Source organism: Mirounga leonina, unplaced genomic scaffold (assembly GCF_011800145.1).
Source record: "Mirounga leonina isolate KUSES-001 unplaced genomic scaffold, KU_Mleo_1.0 Mir_174, whole genome shotgun sequence".
In the NCBI taxonomy this organism is placed as follows: Eukaryota; Metazoa; Chordata; class Mammalia; order Carnivora; family Phocidae; genus Mirounga; species Mirounga leonina.
In genome coordinates, this window is record NW_023270451.1 from 2,658,009 (window position 1) to 2,685,933 (window position 27,925).

The 27,925-nt window shown below is 41.2% G+C and overlaps 1 long non-coding RNA gene across 1 annotated transcript in view; it reads left to right on the forward strand.

Moving 5' to 3' along the window:
* LOC118020632 overlaps positions 1-27,925 on the forward strand; it is a 171,683-nt gene that overhangs the window by 74,265 nt on the left and 69,493 nt on the right. The window contains exon 4 of the long non-coding RNA XR_004681968.1: positions 18,547-18,622. This is a non-coding gene — a long non-coding RNA (uncharacterized LOC118020632). The remainder of the gene's footprint in view (positions 1-18,546; positions 18,623-27,925) is intronic.

Here is a 27,925-nt window from a genome sequence, read left to right on the forward strand (position 1 = left end):
TCTTTCTTTCTTTCTTTCTTTCTTTCTTTCTTTCTTTCTTTCTTTCTCTTCCTTCCTTCCTTCCTTCCTTTCCTTCCTTCCTTCCTTTCTTTTTGGGGTGGGAAGAACAAAAGAATTGCTACTTCAAGCTACCTATTAGAGAAAGGCAGTTTCTATGAGGATTGGTGCTATCTTTCTCTCAAAAATTATAATAACACTATCATGAACAAAATCAGTTTGATTACTCAGGCATTAAATGTTGCTTATTCCAAGAGTATAACTTCTCAAAGGCCAGTTACATTTAAGATTATTTGAGAACAAAGACTTTGGCAAACCTGTGGTGGCAAGGAGCTGTGTTCTTTTTTGGGTATTTGCATTTTAACAGACTGAGAAATAAATCTAGCTTTTAAAGCAAAGAACTATTTACCATCTGCAGTTTGTTAATGTCTGAGGCAGGGGAAATCTGTCATTCACATACATTTGTGATGAAGTTGGCAGATTCTACTCTTATGGAAGGTTTCATCAGCAATGACTGAGATAGAAACACTCTTCTTCTGAAAACCTGCTTGATGCAATATGGTGAGCCAGCTACTCAGCTTCTGCTTGTGGCCAAAAAAAAAAAAAAAAAAAAGTTAGCATCTTCAGAGTGGAATCTTCTTATTTTTTCTTGTGACAAAAATCTGAGTATCATTGATGAAAGAATTGGTATGCTCTGAGGTGAAATAGTGACTAATGAATATATTCACCAGATTTCCAAGTACTGATAAAGTAGCCCAAATGGGATCAGGCTACCTTACCAAATGACTTTGTGCAGCAGGGAGGGCCAGGTGTAAGGTTTACAGAGGAAAAGGAGGCAAGACAGGAAGAGAATATGAACTCAAAAAACCACTTCATAGAAATAGTACTGTGTGCACAGAGAGAGAGAAAGGGAAATTTTGTCTGTTGCCGTGAGTGAAAAATTCTAAATGAGGAAAAGATGTTTAAAGAGGATGTATAGAAAGGTTCAGGTGATATGCTCTAAGCAAGCCTTCTGAGCTGCTTTTTTAAGGAAACTTAACATTATTTTTTGGGTTGCTTGGTTTGGACTGGTGTTTTCTAAAAACAAAAACAAAACACTAAGCACCAGCAGGATCTCGTAGGACCTAGAACTAATTTGGTATATTTTAATAGCAAGCAGGAGTGATTGTCAGTATAATGAAAAATCATCAGGATGGATACACAGTCAGAAGGGCTGTCGAGTATAAAGGGCAGCGTACCACACTGGTATGTGCCAGTCTAATGTCACCTCTGATTATCAGTGCTTTTGAGGCCTGAAAATGATTTGTAGTGATGTATGGGCATGGAGAAGCTGTATGAGCTCAAATGTCCTCCAGTGTTAGTTTCATTTGAGCCTCCTGAGAAACTGTGAGGAGGGGGAGGGCAGAAGCTAATGACCAATTTCAGGTGGCCTGAGCCCTGCCTTGTGCATTACTAGACAGTGCTACATCTGACATATATTTACTAACTCTATTTCAAATATAATGAGAAAAAGAGCAGTCTTGTTCCTTTGTTGATCATGTATTGGAATAACAGAGTACAGGGTAACAAAGGTAATATCCATTTCCTCTCCTGTTTCTTAGCATTGTTGCATTTAGGTTGGGGCCATGAGTAATTCTGACCAGTGAATGTGAGAAGTGATAGGAGTCATTTTTAGATCAAGGTGGTCAAAAGCCAATGTGCTTCTTCCATCCTTCTACTGACATAGCAACTTTTGAGGCCATGCGTCCCAAATGCTATCAGATAGAGAAGGGATCCCCAGTGTGCATCACACTTGTGTGAGAGACAAACCCTCTGTGTTAAACCAGAGATTTGCACAGCATAGTATAGCTTATCCTGACTGGGTCCCCAGTGGACACTGCATAACAAACACCTGAGGTGTTTTCTTGCACTTTCTTTAATGGAAAGCAGTGAAGACATGGATGTTAGAGACAAAAATGCTGCTGATCCAAGTTATGCATTAGCAAGACATTTTCTACAGCTTCCACCTGCAATGACTTAGGGAAGTAGAGCATAAATGTAGTGTGCCAAAATTTCTGGAGCATGTTAGAAAACAAAGGAAATAGTGTATGTTGGTTGTCTTTGGCTAGGTATTACACGAAAGAGAGGAGCTCCAGGAAGAAATGGCAGACAAAAACAAGAGTAAATGGTGTGTGTTTAGAAATCCAGAGTTTTGTAGAACTGGAAAAACCAATTTTTTCTAGACCCCAACTGTGAGAGACAGGATGGAGATGATTTCGGTTTTGCTTCCACTTAGGATATAGAAAGCTTCCTGGGAACTTTGCTCCCACACTGATGAGACAGAGCTGGTGGGTAGTTTACAAAATCACAGATTTTCTTGATTCCATCAGAAACTGAGATCACAAGACAACCAGGTAAACTGCATTCCAGAAAGTGACAGCAGGACGCATGAACTGCTTTACATTTGGCAGAGCAAGGTAGGATGAGGTGGCCAGCATAAAAACAAGTAAGAAGCAATGATATAAAAATTTACTATATTATTTTTTTTTTAAGGTTTTGTTTATTTATTTGACAGAGCGAGATACACAGCGAGAGAGAGAACACAAGCAGGGGCAGTGGGAGAGGAAGAAGCAGGCTTCCTGCAGAGCAGGGAACCCGATGCGGGACTCGATCCCAGGACCCTGGGATCATGACCTGAGCTGAAGGCAGACGCTTAACGACTGAGCCACCCAGGCACCACCAAAATTTACTATATTCTTAAAGGCCTAGTATAGGCTAGCATAACAGTTTAAAAGAATCCCAGTAGCCCCAGACACAAGGGGAGTTTGCACTGACTGTGCCTCCCACCCCGCCCCACTGGAAAAGCCACTTCACTCTACAGAAAAGCAAACTGAAATAACCTAAGTTAAAAACTTCCTTGTCTGCATTTATAGAGAGTAAGAAACAATGTTAATACCACCTCACATCTTTCTAGTCACCAAACAAGTGCTATAAAAAATTCTTAGGTCACAACCTTGTTCTCACAATTAATGACTCAATTAATTCATTAACCTTTTAAGATTGGATCTTTGGCTTCAGTATATATTTTGTCTGTAATAAATAACCTACAAATATCTAATTATACCTGAACATAAGCACCTTCACCTTAGTGTTGGCTCTGAGGTTTTTTTTAATTTTAAAACCTTCAGGTTTAGCAAGGTGTTATTCAAGGTTTAGGACTTAAGCTATTTGATGACTTTAAACCCTATTATTAGGTCTAAAGAAAGCGTTAAAACTTCCCAAATGAAATGCAAAGTGGGATTATTACATTGTTGATGGAATAATGCAAAGTTTAAAATCCTTTGCTCCTTAAACCTCTCTCACATCTATTTCAACTGAGAAACCACTGAGAGCCGGAGGAATAGCAGAGCGGTGACAACACTAATTCCCTACTCCAAAATTTTTCCTTTCCATGTTTAAAAAGTATTGTTTGTTTTTACTTACAAATATATTTTTATTATAAAAACTCTGAGGGATGCCTGGATGGCTCAGTTGGTTAAGCATCTGCCTTTGGTTCAGGTTATGATCTCGGGGTCCTGGGATCGAGTCCTGCATCGGGCTCTTTGCTCAGCAGCAAGCCTGCCTCTCCCTCTGCCGCTCCACCTTCTTGTGCTTGCGTTCTCTCTCTCTCTCTCTCTCTGACAAATAAATAAATAAAATCTTAAAAAATAAAAAAATTTTAAAAATAAAAATTTTGAGAACAGAAAGTGAAATAAAACACATAATCCCATAAACCAGGTATAACCACTGTTAACAATTTAAGTGTTTATCCTTCCAGACTTTTCTTTCCTGTGCGTGTATATTTTCAAAATTAGTTTCATATATTATGGACTCGGTTGCACTTTCTCAAATTTCTGACCCTTTACCTAAGCCTCATCTATCATCATTTTAGGTAATGTTTCAATTACATTGTCTCCTAGGGGAATACCTTCAGCTTCCACTGCGAATCTGGTCCAGTCTTCAAACACAGACTAACCTAAAAACTCAATTATTAAACATTTAGATTTTAAAATTTATGGGTGCAATTATTAAATATTTAGATTTTTAAATGTATGCTTTAAGTTTCTTCAAAATCCAAATAAGATATATCTTTATACCAAAAACCTTTACTTTGATATCTCTAAATATTTAGTAATAGGCTAGGGATTATCACTTCAAAATATAAACTACATAAGACAACATGTATTTAGAAATCTATATTTTTAGAACTGCTTAAAAAATAGGTCACCAGAAGCTTCAGACTATTTTGAGCTGTGAGAGACCACTGTAACATATTTGAGAAAACTAAAAACAACTCTATTGGCAAAGGAATCTATACTTGATCTACTTTGAAGGTCATTGAGCATTTTTTTTTAAAGTTTTGATTTTGTTCAAACCTGAGACTCCAGGGAAAGGCAAACCATGGGGATAGGTGAAGGGTCTGCCTCCATGTTTCCTATAAAGATTAAACAGCGTCCTCTTGGTTCTTAGTTTCTTCAACATACAATGGTCATTTCTACTTGAATCACAGTGACAGTGTCCCTAGCATATGGTCAGACCCATAACTGTCAATGGCTCCGGAGTGCTATTTGTTTGTTGCCTTTTAAAAATATCTCCAGGCAGAAGTCAGTGTCCCAAAATCCAGTGAGCAAGTGACTGATGTTGATACTGAAGGGCAGTTCTGCTTCATTTATTTATGGAAACATACAGAAAACAGATTCAACATTTGCACTGTTAAGAGAGAACATCCTTTTTCAAAAGAACACCACAACATTCTTAACAAGAGAGATAGATCATCCCCCAATAAATCATATATAATTAAAGTCCTTTACATTGGTATATAATGAACTCCTGAAAGCATATTTGGAAGTTAAGAATCTGAAAGTCAAACAGTAGCCATATGGAGGGTTGTACTTCTAGAGAGCTCACATTATAAAATGTATGCTTGTGATTAAAGACATTTTTTGCATGAATATGCAATGTGTATAGATTATTTAACATTAAAAACAGTAAACATTGTATATAGATAATAAATTACAGATTTTGAAATTATTTCTTATCTCAGCCTAGAGAGAAAACTTATTTAGAGCTTGAGTAAGGTAGCTGGTAGGGATTCTATTTAATGGTGTCAGATAGGTTTTCTTGAAATGATTTTCAAGAGAAAGTGCAATGCCTGGCATCATCTTCTCTAAGAAGAGGTCGACACTTCTCCCTGCATTTGGGTCACTGCTCATTCGCAATCATACTTATGCAGATAATCCAATTTCTCCATTGATACACCATCTGTAGTCCTTAGTTGGTTATTTTTCTCTGCAACTAAACTCACAGTCAACCATTTGAGGTCCATGGAATGTCTATGGAAGGTCAAGATTACTTGCCTTCAGCATACCTAACTGCATTATCACTGGTATTGTACTTTCATTTTACCACCTCCTGTTCATTTTTACAAGAAAATAAAAGCAAAATACTATTGCTATTCAGATAATTGGATAGGTACCCACAGATAATGATTGCCAATGTAGCATGTGAGGAGGCAGACAGAACCACCATAAAATGGCTTAACATCTGTTTGTCAGCTGGAGTATAAATGTTCAGCAGAATTCTGGAGATCCAACTTGTGACAGTGGGGAGACCTTGTAACAGTTGTGTCAAGGTCAAGGACTGCCTAAATCTCTTTGAAGAATAGCCACTGATGATATCTTAAATGAAAGGTAAAACATTAAGAAATTGTAGCATTACTTTATGGGGAAATCCTTAAATTTAGAAAATTAATTTTTCACAAAACTTTGTGAATTTCGCTAAAAGTATAGATTTGGACTCTGTCCAAATAGTAAGAACAACTGGAGTAAGCAAATGTGGAAGAGGAGCAAAATATAAGGCTGTGTAATAGACCAAAACTTATAAACTCAGGCAGGGCTCCCAGCAAAGGTGCTCACTGGCAGAGAGAATGGCCAGGGAAAGCCCTCTGATGCCTCAGAATTGGGTGTGGCAGAGGTGAAGGGGGGCTTGAGTTCACTCCCACTATGTTGCCCATGGCCTCCAATACTTACAAGAACACACAAATGTGTCTGTGTGTCCTAGGTGACCCTGGCCTTTGTACCAGGAATTCCGCATTCTAGCCGGTGGACAAGAATAATGTAAGTAAGCCCTCACTTTCAGAAAGAAATATAATCTCAGAAATACAAGTCTCTCTTTAAAAAGGGAATCAGCTTTAATAAAAAGGAAACTGAGAAGTAAATCACTTGGATTTAAAACGCACTTTGTTTAGCCAGGTAAATGTTGTAAATACCTTTTCTGTGCTGATAAAACTGTGGAGAGATACAGAATATTTATAACCCAGGGAACTAATCAAAGGTCTGATTTGCTTAGAAGTTTGAGGCAAAAGTCTGAAGCAAAATTACATTTGATTTTGAGCTGTGCTACCAGACAGTCACCACTAGACCTGGGCAAGCACAGAGGAGGGGGTGGGGATGGGAGCACACACTTGAGAGTAAAAGTCTCCCACCCACGGCTGCCAACCAGGTAGGTCCCTGAGCCCACCTGGGAACCATGTGGTGTGGGCCTGGTTTTTGTTTCTCTTCATTTGCTCTCCAACCTTCTAAAATGCCTCCTGTGGGGTTGATGAGATGCCTGGAGTTGCTCCAGGACTAGGGCCTATAGGGTTATCTGGAGTCCCATTACCTGGGTCTGTTCCAAGTAAGGAGCCAGGTGAGCTGATCAATCCTGTTGGCTAGAGAGGATTTGTTTTGAGGTTGGACGACCAGACTTGGGGTGGTTTTCATTCATGTTAGATAGAGGACAAGTTCAGGACTCTGGGCTCCCAACTATCTACTGTCGACCTATGGGCTTGAGCTACCCATGTGAGCCCACCTGTCAAATCTTACCTATTTGTGTTTTGGCCACGATACTGCATCCATGCTACAGTATCTGAAGGCAGCAAGGGTGGCAGTAGGCATCGTTTACCCTGTGCTGCCTCTGTAGCTACCCCCAGGATCACCCCACAGTCTCACAGGCTCTACCCTCCATGTCTGGCTACGCACTCTGTGGCTGGCCACACCTATCTCCCCAAGGGCTTTTGAAATCATTGCTCAGCAATACCAATAGGCCTTTCTAATTGAAGTCCTCTTTTGCCTCTGATTGATATCATGACCTCAAGATCTCCCGTGTCTGTCCTAAACCTCCTAAAGGAAAGGATCAGAGATTCCACACATTGGCTAATGGAACTACTCTAGTGGCTCTGCCCATGAGCCACTGGCCTATCCCCATGTGAAGGTCAGAGTGCAGCCAACATTGAAAAGGATCATATTCTAGGAAAGCAGTAATCGTGGCCTACAGATATAGTTCAAGAGAATTTGTATAAGATGTGGTTTTCTATGTTTGCATTATCAAATTCCAAAAAATAAATTCAACGTGACCAAAGAGCAGATTATCATTCCTTTTTCTGCATACACCAGTTAAGGCTTGCATTTGTGATCACCATCAATGAAACACAGTGAGAGTCATTGGAAGCCAGCATTCATGAGTGGCATGACAAATGATGGCACACCATGAGTTATGACATAACCAGCATTAAATAGATGGTATAGAGGAACTGCAGAGCCAAAAAAGTCACATTGTTTCAAGGATCTGAAGGCCCATGCATTAATAATAATTAATGCATTATCACTATTTCCTTGTGGTGAGAGATATGAAATTAGTCAAGAAGAGCACATTTGACAAGAAAAGAGATGAAGAATATGGTTTCTGGATCTGAATAGGGAGAGATGGTTCCTATGAACCTACTGTCATAGAGACACTATAAAGAATGATCATAAGCTCTGATGGGAAAATTTAAAAATACTTAAGTACCACTTCCCCTGCTTATTATTCTAAATTTTTGTGAATAAATCCTATACCAATATCTATACTATAATCCTATATATCCCATGGACCCATGAATTTTGTGAAACATTTTTTAATAAAAAGTTGTTTATATAGATAGGGGCCCAACAAAACATGTTTGCCTGGGGCCCCACATATCCTAGGGGCAGCAGACCTGTGCCAGAAAGTAACTATAGAGTTTCACTTGCTCCAGCCACCACCCCTCCAACCAAAATTGACACCACCTTGGTGCCACGAGGTAAGGTCTCGCCGAGCCCTGTGTGCCCCTGGGAGTTACGCCTTATCCTCTTCCATCACTTCACAACCTGATCATCACAACCTGCTCTGGAGACCACCAGGAGCAACCCTGTCATGTCCTACATGCCTGATTACCTCATTCACTTCAAGCAGCCCATGAATCTGGGCTGTTACCATCATCCTGGCTGTCATCATCATATGGCCCCATATGTTCCTAATCTGACCCAATGTCACACCCAACCCCAACCCCCAGACATTTGCCTTCTGGTCTAGGTCTGTCATTAGCAAAATCGTCCAAATCTTCCCCTTCCTGCCCTGATCTAAGAGTCATCTCTGTTGCAGCCCTCTTCCCATTCTCTGCAAATCCACAGGTTCTACATTTGAAATCTATCAAGAATCCCCCACCTCTCATGACATTCTATTACCACCACTCAAATCTGAACCATCTTCAGAATCTGACCTTCTTACAAATAGCACCTCTCTTTCTCCCTATACCCCCCACCTTCCTTCATTTTGCTTCATAACATCAGTCCCACCTGACATGTTATTGGTTGGTTGGTGTATAACATGTTCCCCAACTAGAATACAGGCCCCCTGAGAGCAGCTACTGCATATGTTTTGGTCATTTCTGTGTCCCCAGGACCTAGAACACTGTCTGCTATACAATACGTACTCAAAAAATACTTGTTGAATAATTGACATTTAATATAAACAGAAGGAAATTTTTACAAAGTTTTATTACAGAAACTATTTTAATCTACCTAAAACATACACGTATCTGGACTGAAAGATTTTGAAAAACGTATTTTAGATCATTGTGAAAAGTAAAAAAGTCCAGTGAAGGAGATCGTGAAATATAATATGTTGTACCTGTTGTTAATCACTTCAAAAATAAAGGAATTTTCAGTGAAATCACAGAGGTTTATCATTAATTTTTAATTTTTATAATTTATATTATTAGAGAATTGGGCAGTTCTTTTCTTCACTCATTCCTTTGTTTTATACAATATAAAAAGAATTCCTGCCACTTTGGGTACTTACACAGGGAGATTGCATCTCCCTGCCATCGTTGTTTACCGCAAGCCTGAGTCAAATAAAACTGCTTTTTTACAAGTTTAGTCTAAATACAATCAGAGCCTCAGTCCTTGACAAGACTCAGCTCTGCAGTTATCCACCAACTGTGTGACATTTAGCTGGTCACCTGTCTCCCCCAAAGGGCCATTCTCTCATTTCCAACTCCTAAGCAGGTGCTACTTCCTCTGCCTGGAGTTCTCACCTCCCAGTTCTTCCTCATCCTTCACCTGCCCATCCTGACATCCCACACTCTTGTGTGTCTCAAAGATCATGGACTATCACAGGACTCATTACAGTGTGTTTTTACTTCTTCTCTTCCTATGTCATGAGACTGTACAGTGAGGCAGAGATCAGATCTGACTTAGTCATGCCTTGCCCCATGCCTAACAGATAACAGGTGAACAATGAAAATTTGTTAAAGGAAACAGAGTGATTTTCCCCATCAGTGAAAACCAAGGGTAGGACAAAGCAAGCCTATGCCAACTTGTAAATGACATGGTCTTGCTCACGGCGTCACTCCATAGTGTTGGTAGGAGGATAAAATAGCTGAAAACTACGTTAGGTCTGCTGAAGGTTACCTGTCCATTTAGGAATATTGCATTTTTAAAAGTCATAGGATTCAGTTCTTGTTTGTATAATTTGAGGTGTGGGAGGCAGAAGTTTGCAGAATGAGCAGATCAGAGGAATGAGATATGCCTTTGTCTTTCTCAAGTGTTCTTTGGAAAATCAGAATTTCTATGTCAGTGTAAGCTCTTCTAGTTCACCCTGCCTCAGGCTCTTGCAGGACTAAAGGCCTTTCCCTCTGCCCCTTTGGCCACAATGGTGGTTGGGCTGCCTGTGTGGGGAGCAGTGGACAAAGTTGCCCTGAGCTTCTCCTTAATAGACATGCCCGGCCGTGCTACCTGATTTTTCTAGCACTTACTTTTCCCTTTTAACCTGATGTCAAACATTTTGATGTGTACAGCTTTGTTTGTTTAACTGAAGACATTCTTAATAACTATTATTAGTTCTTTTGATAAAACACCACCTTTTACATTAGGGATGAGCTTAATAGGAAATTTTCCCTTTTACTTTCAGTAGTTCCTATTGCTTTTTTCCTCACCAAATAATGGCATAAGCCTCCTAAAAGAAGATCTTGAAATAGAACCCATAAGTGGGTGATATAATCATTATTTGAAGGAAATTGCTTTTCAGTTTTTAAATGTGAAGACTTGAGAGGATTTCAGCTCAGGTTTTTACTGGCTCGTCTCTGTCTGATGTCCAGTTTACAAGAGAAGTGTTATTCTCTCTCTATGAATTTCAGGAGCTTTTTTTTTTTTTTTTAATTCTTATGTTAATCCCCATACATTACATCATTAGTTTTAGATGAAGTGTTCCATGATTCATTCTATGTGCATGACACCCAGTGCTCCATGCAGAATGTGCCCTCCTCAATACCCACCACCAGGCTAACCCATCCTCCCACGCCCTCCCCTCTAGAACCCTCAGTTTGTTTTTCAGAGTCCATCGTCTCTCATGGTTCGTCTACCCCTCCAATTTCCCCCGCTTCATTCTACCCCTCCCACTACCTTCTTCTTCTTTTTTTTTTTCTTAACATATATTGCATTATTTGTTTCAGAGGTACAGATCTGAGATTCAACAGTCTTGCACAATTCACAGCGCTTACCAGAGCACATACCCTCCCCAGTGTCTATCACCCAGTCACCCCATCCCTCCCACCCCACCCCCCACTCCAGCAACCCTCAGTTTGTTTCCTGAGATTAAGAATTCCTCATATCAGTGAGATCATATGATACATATCTTTCTCTGTTTGACTTATTTCACTCAACATAATACCTTCCAGTTACATCCACGTCATTGCAAATGGCAAGATCTCATTCCTTTTGATGGCTGCATAATATTCCATTGTATATATATACCACCTCTTCTTTATCCATTCATCTGTCGATGGACATCTTGGCTCTTTCCACAGTTTGGCTATTGTGGACATTGCTGCTATAAACATCGGGGTGCACGTACCCTATCTGATCCCTACTTTTGTATCTTTGGGGTAAATACCCAGTAGTGCAATTGCTGGATCATATGGTAGCTCTATTTTCAACTTTTTGAGGAACCTCCATACTGTTTTCCAGAGTGGCTGCACCAGCTTGCATTCCCACCAACAGTGTAGGAGGGTTCCCCTTTCTCCACATCCCTGCCAACATCTGTCTTTTCCTGACTTGTTAATTTTAGCCATTCTGACTGGTGTGAGGTGGTATCTCATTGAGGTTTTGATTTGGATTTCCCTGATGCTGAGCGATATTGAGCCCTTTTTCATGTGTCTGTTGGCCATTTGGATGTCTTCTTTGGAAAAATGTCTGTTCATGTCTTCTGCCCATTTCTTGATTGGATTCCTTGTTCTTTGGGTGTTGAGTTTGATGAGTTCTTTATAGATTTTGGATACTAGTCCTTTATCTGATACGTCATTTGCAAATATCTTCTCCCATTCTGTCAGTTGTCTTTTGGTTTTGTTGACTGTTTCCTTTGCTTTGCAAAACTTTTTATCTGGTGAAGTCCCAATAGTTCATTTTTGCCCTTGCTTCCCTTGCCTTTGGCGATGTGTCTAGGAAGAAGTTGCTTCGGCTGAGGTCGAAGAGGTTGCTGCCTGTGTTCTCCTTTAGGATTTTGATGGACTCCTGTCTCACATTGAGGTCTTTCAACCATTTGGAGTCTATTTTTGTGTGTGGTGTAAGGAAATGGTCCAGTTTCATTCTTCTGCATGTGGCTATCCAATTTTCCCAACACCATTTGTTGAAGAGACTGTCTTTGTTCCATTGGACATTCTTTCTTGCTTTGTCAAAGATGAGTTGACCACCATAGAGTTGAGGGTCCATTTCTGGGCTCTCTTTTCTGTTCCATTGATCTATGTGTCTGTTTTTGTGCCAGTACCATACTGTCTTGATGATGACAGCTTTGTAATAGAGCTAGAAGTCCGGAATTGTGATGCCACCAGCTTTGCTTTTCTTCTTCAACATTCCTCTGGATATGCGGGGTCTTTTCTGGTTCCATACAAATTTTAGGATTATTTGTTCCATTTCTTTAAAAAAAGTGGATGGTATTTTGATGGGGATTGCATTGAATGTGTAGATTGCTCTAGGTAGCATTGACATCTTCACAATATTTGTTCTTCCAACCCATGAGCATGGAACGTTTTTCCATTTCTTTGTGTCTTCCTCAATTTCTTTCATGAGTATTTTATAGTTTTCTGAGTACAGATCCTTTGCCTCTTTGGTAAGATTTATTCCTAGGTATCTTATGGTTTTGGGTGCAATTGTAAATGGGATGGACTCCTTAATTTCTCTTTCTTCTGTCTTGTTGTTGGTGTATAGGAATGCCACTGACTTCTGTGCATTGATTTTATATCCTGCCACTTTACTGAATTCCTGTATGAGTTCTAGCAGTTTTGGGGTGGAGTCTTTTGGGTTTTCCACATAAAGTATCATATCATCTGCGAACAGGGAGACTTTGACTTCTTCTTTGCCAATTTGGATGCCTTTGATTTCTTTTTGTTGTCTGATTGCTGTGGCTAGGACTTCCAATACTATGTTGAGTAGCAGTGGTGATAGTAGACATCCCTGCCCCGTTCCTGACCTTAGGGGGAAAGCTCAGTTTTTCCCCATTGAGAATGATATTCGCTGTAGGTTTTTCATAGATGGCTTTTATGATATTGAGGTATGTACCCTCTATCCCTATACTTTGAAGAGTTTTGATCAAGAAACTCCCGCATCGGGCTCCCTGCTCAGCAGGGAGTCTGCTTCTCCCTCTGACCCTCCTCCCTCTCATGCTCTCTGTCTCTCATTCTTTCTCTCTCAAATAAATAAATAAAATATTAAAAAAAAAAGTTTTGATCAAGAAAGGATGCTGTACTTTGTCAAAAGCTTTTTCTGCATCTATTGAGAGGATCATATGATTCTTGTTCTTTCTTTTGTTAATGTATTGTATCACATTGATTGATTTGCGGATGTTGAACCAACCTTACAGCCCAGGGATAAATCCCACTTGGTCGTGGTGAATAATCCTTTTAATGTACTGTTGGATCCTATTGGCTAGTATTTTGGTGAGAATTTTTGCATCCATGTTCATCAAGGATATTGGTCTGTAATTCTCCTTTTTGATGGGGTCTTTGTCTGGTTTTGGGATCAAGGTAATGCTGGCCTCATAAAAAGAGTTTGGAAGTTTTCCTTCCATTTCTATTTTTTGGAACAGTTTCAGAAGAATAGGTATTAATTCTTCTTGAAATGTTTGGTAGAATTCCCCTGGGAAGCCATCTGGCCCTGGGCTTTTGTTTGTTGGGAGATTTTTGATGACTACTTCAATTTCCTTAGTGGTTATAGGTCTGTTCAGGTTTTCTATTTCTTCCTGGTTCAGTTTTGGTAGTTGATACATCTTTAGGAATGCATCCATCTCTTCCAGGTTATCTAATTTGCTGGCATAGAGTTGCTCATAATATGTTCTTATAATTGTTTGTATTTCTTTGGTGTTGGCTGTGATCTCTCCTCTTTCATTCATGATTTTGTTGATTTGGGTCATTTCTCTTTTCTTTTTGATAAGTCTGGCCAGGGGTTTATCAATCTTGTTAATTCTTTCAAAGAACCAGCTCCTAGTTTCGTTGATCTGTTCTACTGTTCTTTTAGCTTCTATTTCATTGATTTCTGCTCTGATCTTTATTATTTCTCTTCTCCTGCTGGGTTTAGGCTTTATTTGCTGTTCTTTCTCCAGCTCCTTTAGGTGGAGGGTTAGGTTGTGTACTTGAGACCTTTCTTGCTTCTTGAGAAAGGCTTGTATTGCTATATACTTTCCTCTTAGGACTGCCTTTGCTGCATCCCAAAGATTTTGAATAGTTGTGTTTTCATTTTCATTGGTTTCCATGTATTTTTTTAATTCTTCTTTAATTTCCTGGTTGACCCATTCATTCTTCAGTAGGATGCTCTTTAGCCTCCATGTATTTGAGTTCTTTCCGACTTTCCTCTTGTGATTGAGTTCTAGTTTCAAAGCATTGTGGTCTGAAAATAGGCAGGGAATGATCCCAATCTTTTGGTACTGGTTGAGACCTGATTTATGACCTAGGATGTGATCGATTCTGGAGAATGTTCCATGGGCACTAGAGAAGAATGTGTATTCCATTGCTTTGGGATGGAATGTTCTGAATATGTCTGTGAAGTCCATTTGGTCCAGTGTGTCATTTAAAGTCTTTATTTCCTTGTTGATCTTTTGCTTAGACGATCTGTCCATTTCAGTGAGGGGGATGTTAAAGTCCCCCACTATTATTGTATTGTTGTCGATGTGTTTCTTTGCTTTTGTTATTAATTGCCTTATATAATTGGCTGCTCCCATGTTAGGGGCATAGATATTTACAATTGTTAGATCTTCTTGTTGGATAGATCCTTTAAGTAGGATATAGTGTCCTTCCTCATCTCTTATTACAGTCTTTGGTTTAAAATCTGATTTGTCTGATATAAGGATTGCCACCCAGCTTTCTTTTGGTGTCCGTTAGCATGGTAAATGGTTTTCCACCCCCTCACTTTCAATCTGGGGTTGTCTTTGGTTCTAAAATGAGTCTCTTGCAGACAGCATATCGATGGGTCTTGTCTTTTAATCCAGTCTGATAGCCTGTGTCTTTTGATTGGGGCATTTAGCCCATTTACATTCAGGGTAACTATTGAAAGATAGGAATTTAGTGCCATTGTATTGCCTGTAAGGTGACTGTTACCGTATATTGTCTGTGTTCCTTTCTGGTCTATGTTGCTTTTAGGCTCTCTCTTTGCTTAGAGGACCCCTTTCAAGATTTCCTGTAGGGCTGGTTTCGTGTTTGCAAATTCCTTTAGTTTTTGTTTGTCCTGGAAGCTTTTTATCTCTCCTTCAATTTTCAATGACAGCCTAGCTGGATAGAGTATTCTTGGCTGCATATTTTTCTCATTTAGTGCTCTGAATATATCCTGCCAGTCCTTTCTGGCCTGCCAGGTCTCTGTGGATAGGTCTGTTGCCAATCTAATGTTTCTACCCTTGTAGGTTACATATCTCTTCTCCTGAGCTGCTTTCAGGATTTTCTCTTTGTCTATGAGACTCATAAGTTTTACTATTAGGTGTCAGGGTGTTGACCTATTTTTATTGATTTTGAGGGGGGTTCTCTGTGCCTCCTGGATTTTGATGCCTGCTTCCTTCCCCAAATTAGGGAAGTTCTCTGCTATAATTTGCTCCATTATACCTTCTGCCCCTCTCTCTCTTTCTTCTTCTTCTGGGATCCCAATTATTCCAATGTTGTTTCGTCTTATGGTATCACTTATCTCTCGAATTCTGCCCTCGTGATCCAGTAGTTGTTTATCTCTCTTTTTCTCAGCTTCTTTATTTTCCATCATTTGGTCTTCTATATTACTGATTCTCTCTTCTGCCACATTTATTCTAGCAGTTAGTGCCCCCATTTTTTATTGCACCTCATTAATAGCCTTTTTGATTTCTACTTGGTTGGATTTTAGTTCTTTTACTTCTCCAGAAAGGGTTTCTCTAATAACTTCCATATTTTTATCAAGCCCAGCTAGTATCTTTAAAGTGATGATTCTGAACTCTAGATCTGACATCATACTAATGTCTGCATTGAGTAGGTCCCTGGCAGTCGGTACTACCTCTTGTTCTTTTTGTTGAGGTGATTTTTTCCATCTTGTCATTTTGTGCAGAGGAGAATAGATTAATGAGAGAACAAAATGCTAGCAGAGTAACAATGTTCCCAGAAAATATACTCTAAACAAATCAGAAAAGACCTGAAGCAGTGGGAAAAGAAAGCGATAGAGAGAAAAACAAAAAAAAGAAAAAGAAAAAGATAAAGATAAAGATAAAGATAAAAACAAAAACAAACAAAACAAAACAACAACAACAAAAAAAACCCAGAATGTGATCAAATATGATCAGGCTGGTATATAGATCAGTGCCACACACTAGATTTGGGGTGTATTTTGGTCTTTTAGAAGAAAGTGCCTCCCAAAATTTTAAAGAAAGAAAAACTTATATATGTACAAAAATAAGGGTTGATATGATGAAGGGATGGAATATGACTGTAAAGATGGAAATTATAAAAAATTTTATAAAAGGAATTGATAAGAAGTTGTTTGAAAAAAGAAAGAAGAGGATTTAAAAAAAGAAAAAAGAAAAAAAAAGGGAGAGAATGTGATCAGGCAGGGGAATAGAAAACACCATATACTAGAGATTTAGGGTATATTTTGATCTGTTAGAAGAAACTCTCTCAAAATTTTAAAGAGAGAACAACTTATATATATATGCCAAAAATACGGGTAACTACTATGAAGGGATAGAATATGACTCTAAAAATGAAAAATAAAAATGTTTTTTTTAAAAAAAGGGATTGATAAGATGTTGGTTGAAAAAGGGAAAAAGAAAAATTCAAAGAAAAAAGAAAAAAAGACAGTTAAAAAAATTAACTTTGAAAGACTAAAGAATCATGGTAAAAAAGCCGTGAATTCTATGTGCAGTAGTCCCCTAGCGCTGGAGTTCTGCCGTTCTCATTGATCGGTAAACTTGGTCTTGGCCGGCTGTTCTCGCTGATCTTCTGGGGAGGGGCCTGTTGCCGTGGTTCCCAAATGTCTCTGCCGGAGGCGGAATTGCCCCGCCCTTGCCCTCTCCCGGCTAAGTAATCTGCTCGGGTTTGCTCTCCGGGGCTTTTGTTCCCTGCGAGCTTTCCGTACAGCTTTGGAGGCGGAGAGTGAAAATGGCGGCCTCCCAATCTCCGCCCCAGAGGAGCCGAGAACTCGGGCCCGCTCCTCAGTGAGCCCCCAGAGAAAAGCCATCAGTCACTCCCGTCTCCCCGGTCTCCGGCCGCACTCCGTGCTCACCCGGCCTGTGACCGCGCGTTTCTCTCTCTGGCACCCGACCCCGGGTGGAGTCTCCAAACCCAGCAGATCCCTGCGGTGCAGTCCCGTGCGGCTCCTCCCAGGGGATGAAGGTGAGTCTCCCCGGATCTGCCGCTTGTTGGGTCCCTGCTGGAGGAGCAGGGGCCCGACTGTGCCGCGGATCCCGGTTTATGGCGACCTCGAGCTGAGAGCCCGCGCCTGGGCTCCGCCTCTGCAGCCGGCTTCCCTGCTCCGTTACCTGGGAGCTCTGCCGCCCTCAGGCACGCCCGGTCTTTCTGTGACCCCGAGGGTCCTGAGACCACACTGTCCCAGAGGCTTGCACCCCCCGCTTAGCCACCAGAGTGATGTCCCTCAGCGGAGCAGACTTTTAAAAGTTCCCATTTTGTGCTCCGCGGCTCGATCACTTGCCAGAAGTGGCCGCCGGAGGCCCCCCCCCCCACCGTCTATCCTCCCAAACATCGCCTCGGATTCAGTTCTCCGCACGTCCTACCTTCCAGAAAGTGGTCGCTTTTCTGATGAGAGAGTTGTTGCTCTTCTTTTCTTCGATCTCCTGTTGGGTTTGTAGGTGTTCAGAATGGTTTGATCCCTATCCAGCTGAATTCCTGAGAGGACACGCAATCCAGGTCTCCTACTCCTCTGCCATCTTGCTCCACCCCATTTCAGGAGCTTTTGAAGGACACATGATATCAAAACAATTGGGAGTTCTTAGTGACTTTGTTCAGCTCACCCTCCAAAATTTGGAGAAGCATCCATCAAGCTGCATGCATGGGGCTCACCTGCTTAAGATCAGGGCATTCACCATGTAAAGGTCTATAGGCTTTTCATTCTCATTTAGGGGCAAGAAAAAGTATAGCCTTGAACCTGGAAAAGGCCCTGACTCCAAGCACAACAGTAACCACTCAGATATAGGACTCTCAGTGGAAATGGAGAGGGTCTGGTTGGGGCCGACCCCAAAGCCCACTGTGTACCAGTTTCCTAGGCCCCACACAGCATCACTTTGGATGCTGGTAGATGCTTATCTGACTGAACTTCTTGATGAGGCACAGATGATTTTGAAAACAAGGCCTACTTCTTAGATGCCCAAGGAATAGCAGTCGATTTCCTTTTCTCCCCCATAAGCCTTAGGGCATTGACTGGACGCTACTGGGCGGGAGGGGGGGGGGCGGAATGTTGTGTCCTAGGATAATGTAAATATTCTGGAAAAGCACAGGACCAAGGATTACCTAGAATGATAATAGCAGGCACTTATATATCATACCTGGAAACTATTTGAAGTATTTTTTGTTATAGTAACTACAGCTGTATGGGGTAGATATTTTATAGATGAGAAAAGCAAGTTTAAGGAGGTTAAGGAACCTGCCTAAGGGCATTTGGCTTTTGCATGGCTGGGCCAGGATTTGAAGCCAGGCAATCATTTCCCAAGTCAGACTTTTAACCGTGACTTTCTACTCTGCCTTTCCAGCTCTCACCCTACCAGACCTGCTTACATTTACCTGAAAACCTTACTGTAGCAATCCAATGCCAACCAATCCATCAAGGTATGTAATGGAAAGGTGGGATGCACGTTTCTTTTCTAATCAGAGTGGAAAAACAAAAACAAAAACCTCCAGGGCCCCAACATTTGCCAAAGCAGCTCTCTACCCTCACACCTGGGATACTCTCCCAGATTCAGGAAACAAGTATTTGTCTCCAGCAGATTCTCTGAAAAAAAAAAAAATGCACACATCCCACAGAATAGAGAAGAAAGAGTGACAAAGTAAGCTTTGGATTTTTTTTTTTTAAAGATTTTATTTATTTATTTATTTGAGAGAGAGAATGAGATAGAGAGAGCATGAGGGAGGGAGGGTCAGAGGGAGAAGCAGGCTCCCCGCCGAGCAGGGAGCCCGATGCGGGACTCGATCCCGGGACTCCAGGATCATGACCTGAGCCGAAGGCAGTCGCTTAACCAACTGAGCCACCCAGGCGCCCAAGCTTTGGATTAATGCTAGGTCAGAGCACATGGTTCGGTTCCTGGGTGGAATGAAGCATGTAGCTGTCCTAAGGTCTCCAGAGGATATCTGTAGGGCTCCCAACTGTTTGACGAGGCATGAGGACTTCTCTCTCCTCCTTCTCATTCAGAGACCACAGAAACTTAAATGGAACCACAAGCAGAATAAGAACATGGTGAATGCTCTTCAGATCCGTTGAGGGGAAAAAGCAAGGAAGGTGGTCAGGAAGGTCCTGGGTCTATGCTAGTGTCAGGAAAGTAGAGTGACCCGCAGAGGGGTCCTGGGTGGCCTGGAAGGGAGTAAGTCACCAGCCTCTGGGGAAGGAGAATTCAGGAAGAGAACTGAGAAGGCTGAGTGAGGATAACTCCCCCTTGTTTGAGGACCCTGCTTTGAGGAGAGTATAAGCTATTTATGGGCAAGGAGAACATTGAAGTACTATGTGGTAATTATACACCTATTTTTTTTTAAAGATTTATTTATTTATTTATTTATTTATTCATGAGAGACAGAGAGAGAGAAGCAGAGGGAGAAGCAGGCTCCCAAGGAGCAGGGAGCCCGATGTGGGACTCGATCCCAGGACCCTGGGACCATGACCTGAGCTGAAGGCAGACGCTTAACCATCTGAGCCACCCAGGTGCCCTATACACCTATTTTTTTAAGGATGCTACTGATTTGCCAGTCCCCAGAAACCTCCAAAATGGTCTCCAAATTCCAATTTCAGCATTTCATGACATCTCTCAAACTCCTTCACACATATGGAAGCAGTATAAAACTCTTTGCAGACAATGTAGCCTGATGGTTGGCTTAGAAAATATGATTCTCATAACTGTTTGTAGATGCCATTAACTCATTTATCCAATACACATATGTTAAGTGCCCACATGTGCCAGGATAATGTTGTCACTGAAGATACAAGGAGAACAGAGACCAGAGCTCACAGTTGAGTAGCTACAGATATGTCTGTCGCATCTAACTCGGGTTCTAAGACACAAATGACTTTCTTCCAAAGTTGAAACAGCCATCTGAAATGGCAAAGTCCACCCTTCCCACTGCTGTAACTGTTGGAACACATCATTCTGGTGAAGTCCTTTGAGCATCTTTTCCCCTAAACTATCAAATCTGGATTTGGGTACCAAGACTCAGGAGCAGAGCTCCATAGAGGTACTTCCTACTTCGACCATTAGGTCCTATGATTAGAGTTTCTCCGGAGTCCCTGGAAATCTCTAAAAAGGAAGTAAGCCTAGAGAGGAGAGATGTCCAATTGCTCATTGATGGTGGTGGATTTGCTTAGGGAGGAACACAGAGGAAGACACCAGAAGCATCCTAAGTAAACAGATCACTTTCTGTGGGGAAATTGGCATATAGAGGAAGGTAAGTGACTGCACCTCATTTGTGGCAAAGTTAGGACAAGACACCAGTCTCTGATGCTCTCTCTGCTGCACTTTGCTGCTTCCAAAACAAAAACTTCTCTCCACACACTCATTTGCATTATTATTGCTCTCCCATCTTGCCCTCTGTGTGATGATCACTGCCCTCAGAATACCCACTTCCCATCAAGGATGGGGCCCTGCAAACCTTTGCCCTCTATTATTCTAGATAAAGGAGAACCTTTACTAAATAGAACTCACTTGTTTGTTGACTCAGTTTCCCCATCAGCATAAATAGTAGGTCCTGGTCTCCCTCTTTGAAGATACTTTTCCTCCAGTATATTTGGGGGGAGGGGATATCTCACAGCAGCTGCCTCATTAATCTGAAACCATAGTTGTGCCTCCAACATTCAGTCCCTCCCTGTCTCTAGCTTCTGTTCCTCCACAGACCTCATTCACTTTCCTGCCTGTCCTCTTAGACCTGTCAAGTGTTGTGATCATCAAGACCCCAACAGCTAACCCCAAGCTTTAATGAGTAACAAGACATTAACATGCATTTGGAAATAATAGAAATTACAACTCTGAGAGAGCTAAAACTGGTACTAGAAATGAGGAATCAAAGTTCACAGGTCAAACCTCTCCCTGTATAAGCTCTGCTGGCCAGCACCCATCCTAGTCTGCTTTACCAGTCCTAGACTCTGGGCATTTCCTTCCATCAGACAGATGGTTCTTCTTTCCATGGGGCACTTGACTGGTGATCTCGGCTTCAGTGTTCCCCAAGTACTCTCCCATTTTCTGTCCCCTTCTGGCATGTCTCAACATGATTAACAGTTGAAATGTCTTCACCACTCAAGAAAGGTTGGTCTTGCCTCTGGGCCCCTAACCAGAAAATGAGCTGAAAGGCAATAAATTAAACATCAGTCATTTTCCAAAGTCTGGGTTAATTAGTCTAGAATATTGCAAAGTGTTTGGCTTCAAACAAATGAGCCAGATGGGCTTTGAGCTGCCCAGTCTGGCCCTCTTGGTGATCCCTCCATCCACCTAAGTGAGGGTGAGTTTCCATTGCCTCCACCTGCACCCACACCCAGATTTCAGCCTTCATTCCCATAAGAACAACCACATATTTTCCAAGAGCAGGGAACAACTTTCAGAGACTCTGAAGACTAAATCTTCTTTAAAAATGAAATATTTCCTTATAGAAAACAATTTGCAGAGCTGCAATTCTACCCATGATGAAAACAGCTTATGTTATAACACAGGAACCTCTTGGAAGGGCAGGGTCTAAGTTTCAGCATTCTAGAGTACTTGATTTCCCCTTTAATGACCAAATATCCCCTGTAATGTCTCCCAGAACAAAGGAATATTTGCCTTAGAGTTCTGTTTGTCCTCCTGTTTTATAATATATCAAATAAGGAAAGCTTTGAAAGTACAGGTCCTTTTTTTCTCCCAAGATTTCAAAGATCCCCAAACAAGTTCTTTGTTAGGGATCAAGATCAAAGAGCTATGTCCTTCCTTTGCCCTCAGGAGCCTCTGCAAGAAGGATGTTTTTCCCAAGCATATGGCCTAAGGTGGAGAGCCTGCGTCATATTCTAACAGCAGGGTTACAGAGATTAGCAGTGGGAGAGGCATGGGGAGCTCTAGGCAAGGTCTCTAATGTAGACATTCTGGCAGCAGGTGCCATGACCATGAAGCAGGGGCCCCATGGCAATCTCATCAAGGGCTCTGGAAAGCTATCACCTGCAAATCAAATCCACCCCTTTTCCCATTATTTCCTGTAGATACTAGCTTCAGAGCAGGAGGGGGAGGGACATGTCAGTGTATCTGTGCCCATGTTATCACTCTTGGGCTACAAACTCATGTACAGCAGGAACCACATTCCTATAACACCCTTTCAATGCCAAGCATTTCACATGCAGTCCTAGGATTAAACTAGAAGGGACCTTGGAGTTTCTCAAATTCAACTTTTTTCATTCAGATAAAAAAACTGAGATCCAAAAGTAAACTTACATTGCTAAGGCTGCATAGCTTTTTTATCCCAGAGTTGAGACATAACCACAACCTCCTGCCTTCTTGTCGGGTGTTCTTCCCATATAACAAGGGTTTTTTTGAACAGGTAAAATGCATTTGCTTTAGAGAAAGGAAAATAAATACACAGTTAACCAACTTTTAAAGCTCCCATCTCTCACCCAATTTGTGGTCTCTGGGACATATCTATACCCTCTAGGTTTTCTCCATGAATACTGAAACCTGACAGTGATTACCAAATCTGACTATGCCTAAGCATCTCTGGAGAACTTCTTCTTAATGTAGAGTCCAAGGCTGACCTCCTTGAGATTCTGATTCTGTAACTCTGGGGAAAAGAATGGGACTCTGTGTCTAAAATCTTCTCCAGGGAATTCTGTGATTGAGCTTGTTTTGAGTCATTGCTTTGGACCATATGAAGTCTATACTGCATTGTATGTTCAGCTTTATAGCATTATCCTATTCCATAAACATTAAGAATTGTGCATAAATATAAGCATGTCAGCCTAAAACTTATGCTAATAAGCAGATGTTTTGAATGTAAACTATGTAAAAAATGAAATAAAATAACCTGTGTATTAAAAAAAACAAAAAACAAGGTTTTTTGATAATGGCAATATGAATAAAAATCAGGGGGTAAATCCTACAAATATTACCATTCAGAAAGATATTCCTAAGTGACCCCTATGTTGCAGGCCCTGTTTTTGGTGCTGGGAACACAAAGACCAATGAAACATAGTTCTTCTCTTAAAAAGCTCATGGTCTAGCCTTTGAGAAAGAAGATAATGACTCAGTAATGAAACAGCTGTGACAAGTACGTTAGGGGCGCCAAGGAGAGGTACCTTCCTTTGAAAACTATATACCCATTCTGATTTTTACTATGTCCAGGTAATTTAAGTCTTCCTGGAATACTTAAGGAATAATTCAGTTTTAGGGGAGTTTAAAAATCACCTGCTTGTTCAGGTAATGTGGATGTGCATGTGCTGGGAGTTGGGGGATGGATCCTCTGCTGTGACCTCTTGGAGGGTTGGGTTAGCATTTGTTCCAGCAGCCTCAGAGAGGACTAACTGTACCCATCCCCGGTGACCCACACCCAGGCACTGTGCCAGCCTCAGGATGCACCTATTAATCTTGCCTCTGCAAAGGACCTGTTCCTACAGCTCCGAGTGGGACAGTTTCCTAATAACAGGAGCCAGCTGATGCTTAGCAGGATGACATTGCATTTTCAAGGCCCAATCTTGGCACCAGGATGCAGGCAGGTAAGAATAGCCTGAGTACCTCTCTTGAGGATGTGTCACAGGGCTTGCTCAATCATGGCTTCCCAGGAAGTACATTCCTGAGCTGAGGCCAACAAAGGAGGAGGGGAACCCCAGAGAGCAGCACCAGCCCAACCTCAAGCCTGATGTACCCTGCAGAGGGAATTCCACCCCACACACCTGGTCAGCCAAGTTCAAAGCCATTCAGCACCCCCAAAGAGCTCTTATTCCCTGAAACCAACTCCCTAAAGAGAGTCCCTAGGTGCCTAAGTGTGTGCCACCCACCGAGATGGACACTGAGAGTGGGGGCCAAGTGGGGGAAAGAGATACAGGAAGCATGGCAAAGAGGGTTTTAGAACACCAGGTCTGGGGCCAAATTGCCTGGGTTATCCTGTAGCCCTATATAGGTAGGTCAGTATCTGGGGTCTAGTCATCTCATCTGTAAAATGGGGAGAATAAAGGTAGCTACCTTGTGATATTGTTGTGAATATTAAATGGAAAAATACATGTAAAGTGCTTGGTCCATAATAAGTATTTAATAATGCTAGCTATTATAAAAGCCTAAGACACAGTCCTTGTTCCCAATGGGATTAATCTAATGCAAGAAGGGAGAAAATCACACATGAAACAACAACAGTGAAGACAAGAAACAATATGTAATCCAGTTCCAAGTTGCATGGTGCAGAGTCCGAGATCAGAGAGAATTAGCACAGAATCCATTGAAGATTGTCTCTGGATGAAGCCCACCTGTAGAAAGGAAGATCATTGAGGAGTATTATGGCAGAATATGAACTGGAGAGGCAGACTACCTGGGCTCTGAATTCTGACTCCACCAGTTACCAGCTGTAGGATCTTGAGAAAGATGTTGTGATGATTAATTTTATGTGTCAATTTGACTGGACCACAGAGTGCCCAAATATTTGGTCAAAGAATATCCTGGGTATTTCTGTGAAAGTGTTTTTGGATAAGATTAACATTTAAACCAGAATGAGTAAAGCAGATTGTCCTCCCTAATGTGGGTGGGCCTCACCCAATCAGTTGAAGGTTCGAACAGAACAGAATGGTTGCCTCTCCTCTGAAGAAGAGAGCCTTCTTCACACCTGACTGCCATAGAACTGGAATATCAGCTCTTTTCCTGCTTTTGGACTCAACTGAAACACTGGCTCTTACTGGGTCTCGAGCCTGCCAGTTTTAGGACTATAACCACACCATCAGCTCTCTTGGTCCTCAGACCTTCAGACTTAGACTAGAACAAAACTGTTGTTTTACTTAACCCCTAATACTTAACATCTATTGAGCGCTCTAATGTGTTAGGCACCATGTCAATGCTCAAATGCAAGAATGCATTGAATCTTTATACCAACTCTATGAGTAGGTACTATCAATCCTCATTTTACAGTTGAGAAAATTGAGACTTAGAAAAATTAGTACCTTATTAGTTAGGGTCCTCCAGAGAAATAAAACCAAAAGGAGTTAGAGAGGGAGGAAGAGAGGGAATCAAGATTTATTATTTATTATAAAGAATTTACTATATGATCATAGAGGCTAAGAAGTCCCAAAACCTGTAGCTGTACAGATTCTCCCTCAGACCCTCCAGAGGGAACCAGTCCTGCTGGCACCTTGATTTCATAATTTCAATCTTCAGAGCTGTGAGAAAATAAATGTCTGCCATTTTGAGACATCAAGTCTGTGGTAATTTGTTATGGCAGCCCTAGGAAACTAATACAATATCCTAATAAATCTTTAGTCTAGAGGGAGAGTAGAATAGAGCAAGGCTAAAGTTGTAATTGGTAAAGAAGGAGTGGTCACTCCCATTAGCCAGGAGAATGGAACGCTTGGTGTATTGTGACTTGAACAGTGTTCAGATTGTGTTTGTGTCTGTGTCTGTGTTCACATGTGATTACAAAGTAGACTTGTTTCTGTTTCGATCTACCATGATCACAGGGTGGCCTTGTCTAGTGTTGATGTTGTGTGAAATTTGTTTGTCCTCAACAGGAGAACAGCAGGGCCCAGTTGTGAGTGCCCGGCCAGCTCCAGGATGTCAGGGACTGCTTTTCTCTTTTTCAGGAGCTTCTAAAAGGAATCAATAATTTTTAAAAGCCTCCATTTTACTCAAATTGCCTTTGAGGGGGCTATGAGAAAGTGGCCAGTCTTCCATTTTAGCCTTTCCTTGCTGCTTATTGAGGAGTTGCTATTACCTGTCAGATCAGAAAATTTATGTTTCCTTCATTCCAAGAAATACATCAGGATTTGGTTCAGAGCACAGAGGCAACACATTTATCCTGTGACAAGTGAATTAAAATATGAGCAGTTCCAAGTGTCAAGAGTCATTCTGGTTGTTCTCAAAGGAACTGATGGCAGTATGTGTTCAGACACAAGCCAGGTCACTGGTACATCTCCAAGAGGCCCATAGCTTGGGATAACTCTTTGGGGACAGCCAGCTGGAGCTGGACAGCTTTCTCTGCCATCCAGAACTGTTTTGCAAAGAATTTCCTTTACTGTCCCACAGATGAACCACAGTAAATGTGCACTCACTCTGGGTCATATCACTAGGTGCTAGAGGAATTAAAATCCTACTTTCCCCATCTTATTCCATCCTTGCCTATGCACACACATGTATCTTCACAGATGCTGTGACACCCTCATTCCAGGCTTTCAGACCTTTTAAATACTCTGCATTTTCCTTGTGAACTAATGAAGCCTTATAGAAACACTGCATAACAGTGGTTTTTTTGCTCTTGACTCCCTTATTTTGAGCTCTTCAAAACTGAGATTAATTCAGGTGCTCCTAAGGTGGCTTCCTTTGCTGTTCTAACTAACATTGATTTCCCTAAAGGCAACTGACAACCCAACACATGTTCTTATAGCCTAACCTATCCAAAAGCATGCAATATCTTTACCTCCCCAGTGCCAAAGATGTTTTTCCCTTTAGTACACAAGTAATCATTTGTTAGTTCTTATTCTTAATTACTATATCAGAATGCTATGAGTTGCAAAAGAAAAAATTCAACTAAGAATGGCTTAAATAAATTTAAAAAATATATTATTTTACATAAGAATCCCAGAGTTAGGGTAATTCCAAGGTAGGTTAACTCAGCAGCTCATAATACAATAAAGGACATGGGTTCTTTCCTCTCACCACTCTGGCCAGTTCATTGACTTTTCTTTTGGACTGGCTCCCCTCATGGTGGAAAAGGTGATGGCTCTAGGCATCACACATTCATATAGTAACTAAATGACAGAAGACAGAAATGGAGAATATCCCTCCTTTGGTTGCCTGTTATAAAGATAGGAGAACTTTCCCCCAAAGTCCCACAGCAGACTTCTAGCCCTCATGGGCCAGAACTGTGTCACATTCCTATTCCTAAACCAGATACTGACAAATAGGATGGAATATGATTCATTGACTTAATCAAGATTCACTTACTTGGCCTAAGGAACTGCCTGAACTTCCAGTGAAAGAGACGGTCACTAGCTACATTTTTAAAAAAATCAAAGATGTATGGTGCGGAATGGCTCCTGGGTAGGAGATAGATAGAACCTACCTTACCTAGAGATTTACAAAAGAAAACAGGTCCTATAGTACCTGCACACATGTCACATGGTGTAGGGCCCCCTTGTGGAGTTATCTGCTTCCAGGTTAACTCAGAAATACACAGATTTCACCTGGAAGTTGCTACCAAACCCAACATAAGGAGGCCATAGATGAGACAAAACAACAATCTTTTTCTTTTTTTTTCCTAGTGCAAGCTATAGAAAGTGTTTCTGGGAGAAATATAAGCAGGGCATTAAATACATAAGAGATTATTTGAATTATGTTTCCTTGAGGATTTAACATCCAGTGCCTTAACATTTTAATTTTCTTCCATAAAATGCATCATAGTATATATGCTTGTTATAGTAATGTTTGATTGCAGTCTGATTTTCCACAAGGCTTAAATTTTGGAGGGGAATGAAGAAGTCAGGAAAAAAAATCTCCTTGGTCCATCCACAACCAAGAAGTAGAAGGATTCCAAGAATTGATACTATTAGGTGCAGAGAGCTGAGAGCTAATAACTGTGCCTCTTCAGATGGTGAAGGGCTTTCCTTAGTTCTGATGATGATCTTGTCTCTTCTTTATCCATGCCAGCCCTCTCCCAGTTATGCCAGAAATCACTTGTATCTGGCAAGAAGTTCAAGATTGCAAGTAGAAAAATACTGAACACACC